Below are 8313 nucleotides of genomic sequence, written 5' to 3'. Positions count from 1 at the left end.
AGTAATAAATAATATAATTATTAATAAATAAATTATTTAGTTAGGGATTTACATTAGTAAATAAATAGTATAATACAATATAATTTTATTTTTTTATTTTATATTGATGTAAATTAGTATAATAAATAATTATTTTTTATAATCTTCATTCATTTAAACTAATAAATATATTTAACAAATAATATATTTTTGTTGTACCAGCTAGTGCGGTATTTTACAACCCACAAACTAACCGGCAAGTGCATCGGGTCGTACCAAGTAATACCTTACGTGAGTAAGGGTCGATCCCACGAGATTTGATGGATCAAGCAACAATAGCATTTGATAGGATTAGTTAGGCAAGCAGAAAATGGCTTTGAGATATTCAAAGAGCATTAAATAGTACTTTAAAAAATTCAGAAAGCAAGCAGCAATGAGTTGGGAATAAAATATTTGAGAAAGCAGTTAAGGTTTCAGAGTTATCTATTTTTCTGGATTTATTTTTCTTACTAACTATTTTAATCATGCAAGATTTAATTTCATGGCAAACTATATGTGACTAGACCCTAATTCCTTAGACCTTCCTAGTCTCCTCTAAAATTCGTTAACTGCTAATTCCTTGGTCAATTAATTCCAATTAGAGGGTGATGATCAATTTCTAGTTTATATGCCAAAAGAATCCTAATTATCCAAAAATAAGGGGATTATATGTCACGTATCCCATTAAATACAAACAATTAGAAATTCAGTATAATATGTTTTCAAGCTGTTGTTCAAGTAAAGAGATTTTCCAAGTTTCACAAGAACTCAATTAGAACATGGGTCATACTTCCGTTCCACCCAATGTTCATAAAATAAAGAGCGAAAATAATTATCGAAATATAAATCTAAACATGGATTAAATTAGAAAGATCAAATGAATAAATCCATACAAATAGACAGAGCTCCTAACCTTAACAATGAAGGATTTAGTTGCTCATGGTTCAGAGAAGAAAACTAGGATTCTGGTAAAATGTACTGTGTTCAGAATTTCCTAATGGAATCCCCCTAATGGAATCTACCTAATAGAAGAGAAGTCCCCCCTTTTTATAACTAATCCTAATTAATTTAAAATCTAATATTTAAAATTAAGATAATATCTTTTCCTATTTTAAAATCAAATTTGAATTTAAATCAGAATTAACAAACCACTCCACCTCTTGTAACGTGGGGACCACTTGGCTTCACTGGATCCGCGCCTAACTTGGGCACTAAAATGGGGCCCAGAAATCACCCCCAGCGTTTTCTGCATGTGGCGTATGTCACGCGTACGCGTCAGTCACGCGTACGTGTCGATGGTCTTTTCTGCGAGTCACGCGGACGCGTCAGTCACGCGTACGCATCGTCGCTGAGCAAATCTTCAAATCACGCGTACGCATCACTCACGTGCACGTGTCACCATGGATATCTCCAGATCACGCGCACGCATCAGGCACGCATGCGCGTTGGTCGTTGCAGCCATCTCCTTTGATTCTTGTGCTGCAGAAACTCCATCAAATCCAGCCGAATGCAACCTAAAATAAATAAAACTGCATAAAACATAAAATAGAATCCATAGTGGCTAAAATATATTTAATTCTTAATTAAACTCAAAAAATTAGATGCAAATTCACTGGAAAAAATAGGAAAGATGCTCACGCATCACAACACCAAACTCAAACTGTTGCTTGTCCTCAAGCAACCAAAACTAATATAAGCTTAGGATGTGAATTTGCATGAGAATGAGAGTTCGATTAAGCCCATGTCTCTTCTTATAGTGAGGTTTATAACTGTAATCCTGGATAGGTTGGCATCTCACTCTCCTTTGAATTAGGAGGATGTCATTGTCATTCGGAATTAGAAATCGGATAATATTATGAATTCTCTGATCTTTACATTTCAGTTTAATCCTTGAACACAGCAAAGTTGACTTTTAATTTATTATATTTTTTTTGGTGCTTTGCACCTTGAGCCTAGCCGTGACTTTAAATGTTTTGTCTCAAGGATTACTTGACACAGAAACACCACAAGCACTTAACTAGGGGACTCTCTTTGAGTCCTGATTTTTCAGTTACTCCCAGACAGTGGTGCTCAAAGCCTTTGGCATGCTCTGTTAAACGCACTTGGTCTCGACTCTAATTGTTCTGTCTCAAGGATTACTTGACACAATCACACCACAAGCATATGACTAGGGAAATAACTCTTTGAGCTTTTAATCATGTCTGACCTCCCTAGTCATTGATGCTCAGAGCCTTGGACCTTGCTTTTATTATTTATTTATTTATTTATTATTATTTTTTTGCTCTTTCTTTTGCTTCAAGGATTAAATTTTTGTTTATTTCAGAGATATCAGAATAATTCTCTAAATTCCTGTTCCTTATACATCAACATCCCTTGATTCAAATTTAAATATGCACCGTTCATATCATACATTCAGAATTACAGAAAATACCATCACATTTAAGTAAATAAGACTACTCTTTAAAATTAACTCAATTTCTCATGCAATACATCACTTCTGTATTTTTTTATTTGAATTCAAGCTTAGTGAGTAATTCATGAGACATCTTTTCAGAATTAAAGCATTTAAGGGAAAACTAAACTAGACCTAGGATTCTCACTAATAAAGGATTATGCAATAGACAAAGCAAAATAGCAGAAAACCAAAACATAGCATAGAAAAAGAGGGGAGGAATATAGAATGAAAGGAACTCAACCACCTTAGTTATCCTAGCGGTCACTTTATTCTTCAGGTTGTGCTCCTCCGTGAAGATGATTCGCCTCACTTTTGGTGCCATAGGAATAAACAAAAAAGCTTTAAGCGAAGCGTCAACACCAAACTTAAATGTTTGCTTGTCCTCAAGCAAAGAAAATCTGAAAACAAAAACAAATAATGAGATGAAAGAAGAACAAAAGGATAAAGGAACAAGAGAGAATTAGGATTGGGAGAGAGAGAAAGAAAATTAAAACTGGGCGGTGAACTAGTATAATTGTGCGGCGCAGGCGACGCGTACGCGTGCAGTACGCGTACGTGTGGGGCGCAAAATTTCCTTAATGACGCGTAAGCGTTAGGCACGCGTTTGCATGCCTTGGATTTTGTGCGATTCGCGTAAAGCCAGCCGCGCGCACGCACAACTCTCTGTTTGCGTGGCTTGGGCACCAATTTTCATACGACGCGTGCACGTGAATCACGCGCACGCGTGGATTGCCATTTGTGCAGATGACGTGTACGCATCAGGGATGCATACGCATGAACAAGTTTTGTGCTTCTAGCACACTTCCAGCCCCAAGCCAGCCCAACTCTCTGCCCAACACATATTTAGGTTGAAATTCAAGTGACGCGTACGCGTGAAGTGCCAAAATCACGAATGACGCGCACGCGTCATGGACGCGTACGCGTGAGCTTGTTTGTGCGAAAGGCTTCTTTCTGGCGCTACTCCCGCGCAACTCTCTGTTCATATTTATTTTTCACGCACATGCATATGACGCGTACGCGTCAGCGACGCTTGCGCGTTATATGCTCCTCTTCTTTTTTTTTAATTATCCGGTTCCTATTCTAAAATAGCTGGATGATCAAAAAATTAGTAAGAACTCAATAAAAATCAACTAAGCAAGAGAACTACTACTAAAAAAAAATAACTAAGAATGAAAAGGAACGATCATACCACGGTGGGTTGTCTCCCACTAAGCACTTTTAGTTAAAGTTCTTAAGTTGGACATGTGGTGAGCTTCTTGTCATAATGGCTTATGCTTGTATTGATCCAGGAATCTCCACCAATATTTGTAATTCCAGTGGCTACCGGGATCCCAAACTAGGCGCATAACGCCTTTGAGCAAGTTGAAGAAAGTGACAGGGCCCCAAGAGTGTTGATTGTGGGAATGAATTCCAGGGTTCCAAACCTTGCTTTTACATCCGTCTTCTTGTGGATCACCATTGTTCCCACCAGGTGGCAAGCTGTCTCAATTCTCATAGAGACATCCAAACAACCTTTTAGACCCATTCAATTTAGCTCTACACCAATTCTTGCACTTCAATTTGGAGCATGCAACCATATTGAACCTTGCTTGACATCTCTTGCCACTAACCATCTTTCTCTTACTCTTAATGCCACAAAGAGCTCTAAGTTGACCATCCGTCTCTAGTAGCCCATATTCAAGTGGGAAAGCAAAGGATAAGGATAGGAATTTTACCCACTTAAATGTTGTATTGGATGGTGATGGCTTTGGAAGAGGTCTTGCAAGCTCCACTCCCTTGTGCTCTTCTTTGAATTCTTCTACCTCTTTGCAAGCTTCCTCAATTTCAACCTCTTCCTCTTGGTAGCTTTCTTCTAATTCAATCTCTTCTTCATTGCTTACCAAGGGCATGGGAGGTTGTGCATCTTCCTCTTCTTCCATATGTGAGGGTGGAAAGTTCTCTAATTCACTAGAGTATAAACTTCTTTGATTGGTTTCCTCACTTTCTTCCATAAGATCTTGCATTGTATCTCTTGGAAAGGAATTTGCTTGTTCCTCTTCTTGGTTCTTGATCATTGTCTGCACATATTTCTCTACATTTTTGACACTTGTCTTTATATCATGTAGGCATTCTTTCATGAGAAGCTCAAGATCTGATGGTATTTTAGATGAATAGAAAGATGGTGGCTCTTGATATGGGTAGAGGATGATGGTTCTTGATATGGATAGAAAGATGGTGGTTCTTGGTACGAATATGGAGATGGTGGTTCGTGGTATGAATTTGGAGGTGATGGCTCTTGATAGTTGGAACATGGAGCATTGAAGTTTCTTTGGTTTTGACTTTGCCAACCAAAATTTGGATAGCTCCTCCATCCATCATAATATGGATCACTACTTGGGTGTGAGTAGTAACCTATGTGATCTCTCTCCATTATTCTTCTTTAGTACAAAACACCAAAAAGGATTAAATGCACCATGTGGTAAACAGCAAAGCAAAGAAGACAGAAATATTTATTTATTTTTTTTTGAAATTTTTTTTAGAGAAAAATTACTATGGGGACACCAAACTTAATTTCAAAAATTAAGGAGAAAGAGAAAAAAAATTTAAATAAAATAAATAAAAATATATATTTTTTTCGATTTTTTTAAAAATAGATTTTAATGAAATTAAAAATAAAACACCTAATCTAAGCAATCAAACAACTAATAGTTGTTAATCACAGTCAATCCCCTGCAACGACACCAAAAACTTGGGGCGATATTTTACAACCCACAAACTAACCGGCAAGTGCACCGGGTCGTACCAAGTAATACCTTACGTGAGTAAGGGTCGATCCCACGAGGATTGATAGATCAAGCAACAATAGCGTTTGATAGGATTAGTTAGGCAAGCAGAAAATGGCTTTGAGATATTCAAAGAGCATTAAATAGTACTTTAAAAATTTCAGAAAGCAAGCAGCAATGAGTTGGGAATAAAATATTTGAGAAAGCAGTTAAGGTTTCAGAGTTATCTATTTTTCCGGATTTATTTTTCTTACTAACTATTTTAATCATGCAAGATTTAATTTCATGGCAAACTATATGTGACTAGACCCTAATTCCTTAGACCTTCCGAGTCTCCTCTAAAATTTGTTAACTGCTGGTGGACGAAATTGAGATAATCAATGTTGTACTCTTTGTTATTGTGTGGAATATATTTCATTATAATGGCTCTTTGCTATGTGTGGACACAACTCCATTCAACTAACCAGCAAGTGTATTGGGTCGTCCAAGTAATAAACCTTACGTGAGTAAGGGTCGATCCCACAGAGATTGTTGGTATGAAGCAAGCTATGGTCATCTTGTAAATCTCAGTCAGGCGGATTTAAATAAATTATGGAATTTGGAAAATCAAATAATAGTAAATAAACATAAAATAAAGATAAAGTTACTCATGTATTTCCGTGATGGGAATTTCAGATAGGTGTATGGAGATGCTGTGCTCCTCCTGAATCTCTGCTTTCCTACTGCTTCATCCAATCCTTCTTACTCCTTTCCATGGCAAGCTGTATGTTCTGTCACTAACGCCCACCCTTCAGGAGTTTGAAGCTCGTTACAGTCATTCAATCCCGGAATCCTACTCGGAATACCACAGACAATGTTAGACTTTCCGGATTCCCATGAATGCCGCCATCAATTCTAGCTTATACCACGAAGATTCTGATTAAGGAATCCAAGAGATATGCGCCCGGCCTAAGGTATAACGGAAGTGGTTGTCAGTCACGCGCGTTCATAGGTGAGAATGATGATGAGTGTCACGGATCATCACATTCATCAAGTTGAAGTGCAACAAATATCTTAGAATAGGAATAAAGAGAATTGAATAGAAACAGTAGTAATTTTATTAAAACTTGAGGTACAGCAGAGCTCCACACCCTTCATCTATGGTGTGTAGAAACTCCACCGTTGAAAATACATAAGTGAAAGGTTCAGGGATGGCCGAATGGCCAACCCCCAAAACGTGATCAATAGCCTCCTAAGATGAAGAATAAAATAAAACTGAGACCAAAGATGTCTAATACAATAGTAAACTATCCTATTTATACTAGACTGGCTACTAGGGTTTACATGAGTAAGTAATTGATGCATAAATCCACTTCTGGGGCCCACTTGGTGTATGTTTGGGCTGAGCTTGATCTATCCACGAGCTGAGGCTTCTCTTGGAGTTGAACGCCAAGTTGTAACGTGTTTTGGGCGTTCAACTCCGGGTCGTGATGTGTTTCTGGCGTTTGACTCCAGACAGCAACATGGAACTGGCGTTGAGCGCCAGTTTACGTCATCAATTCCCGAATAAAGTATGGACTATTATATATTGCTGGAAAGCTCTGGATGTCTACTTTCTAACGCCGTTGAGAGCGCGCCATTTAAGGTTCTGTAGCTCCAGAAAATATATTTCGAGTGCAGGGAGGTCAGATTCCAACAGCATCAGCAGTCCTTTGTCAGCCTCCTATTAGAGTTTTGCTCAATTCCCTCAATTTCAGCCAGAAATTACCTGAAATCACAGAAAAACACACAAAATCATAGTAAAGTCCAGAAATGTGAATTTAACGTAAAAACTAATGAAAACATCCCTAAAAGTAGCTTGAACTTACTAAAAACTACCTAAAAACAATGCCAAAAAGCGTATAAATTATCCGCTCATCAAAACACCAAACTTAAATTGTTGCTTGTCCCCAAGCAACTGAAAATCAAATAGGATAAAAAGAAGAGAATATACTATAAATTCCAGAATATCAATGAATATTAATTATAATTAGATGAGCGGGACTTGTAGCTTTTTGCTTTTGAAAAGTTTTGGCATTTCACCTTTTCCTTTGAAGTTTAAAATGATTGGCTTCTCTAGGAACTTAGAATTTCGGATAGTGTTATTGACTTTCCTAGTTAAGTATGTTGATTCTTGAACACAGCTACTTATGAGTCTTGGCCGTGGCCCTAAGCACTTTGTTTTCCAGCATTACCACCGGATACATAAATGCCACAGACACATGACTGGGTGAGCATTTTCAGATTGTGACTCAGCTTTGCTAAAGTCCCTAGTTAGAGGTGTCCAGAGCTCTTAAGCACACTCTTTTTGCTTTGGATCACGACTTTAACCACTCAGTCTCAAGCTTTTCACTTGGACCTTCATGACACAAGCACATGGTTAGGGACAGCTTGATTTAGCCGCTTAGGCCTGGATTTTATTTCCTTGGGCCCTCCTATCCATTGATTTGCTCAAAGCCTTGGATCCTTTTTACCCTTGCCTTTTGGTTTTAAGGGCTATTGGCTTTTTTTGCTTGCTTTTTCTTTTTCTTTCTATTTTTTTTCGCCACTTTTTTTTCGCAAGCTTTTCTTTTTTCACTGCTTTTTCTTGCTTCAAGAATCAATTTTTGATTTTTCAGATTATCAATAACATTTTTCAGATTTTTCAAAAATATGCACTGTTCAAGCATTCATTCAGAAAACAAAAAGTATTGTCACCACATCAATATAATTAAACTAAATTCAAGGATAAATTCGAAAATCATGTACTTCTTGTTCTTTTGAATTAAAACATTTTTCATTTAAGAGAGGTGAAGGATTAATGGAATTATTCATAACTTTAAGACATAGTTACTAAACACTAATGATCATGAAGTAGAGACACAAAACATAAATGAACATGACATAAAAACCGAAAAGCAGAAAGAAATAAGAACAAGGAATGAATCCACCTTAGTGGCGTCTTCTTCTTGAAGGACCAACAATGTCCTTAAGCTCTTTTATGTCCCTTCCTTGCCTTTGTTGCTCCTCCCTCATTGCTCTTTGATCTTCTCTTATTTCATGGAGAATGATGGAGTGCTC

Source organism: Arachis duranensis, chromosome 10 (assembly GCF_000817695.3).
Source record: "Arachis duranensis cultivar V14167 chromosome 10, aradu.V14167.gnm2.J7QH, whole genome shotgun sequence".
Taxonomy (NCBI): Eukaryota; Viridiplantae; Streptophyta; class Magnoliopsida; order Fabales; family Fabaceae; genus Arachis; species Arachis duranensis.
This window is presented reverse-complemented; position numbering follows the sequence as displayed.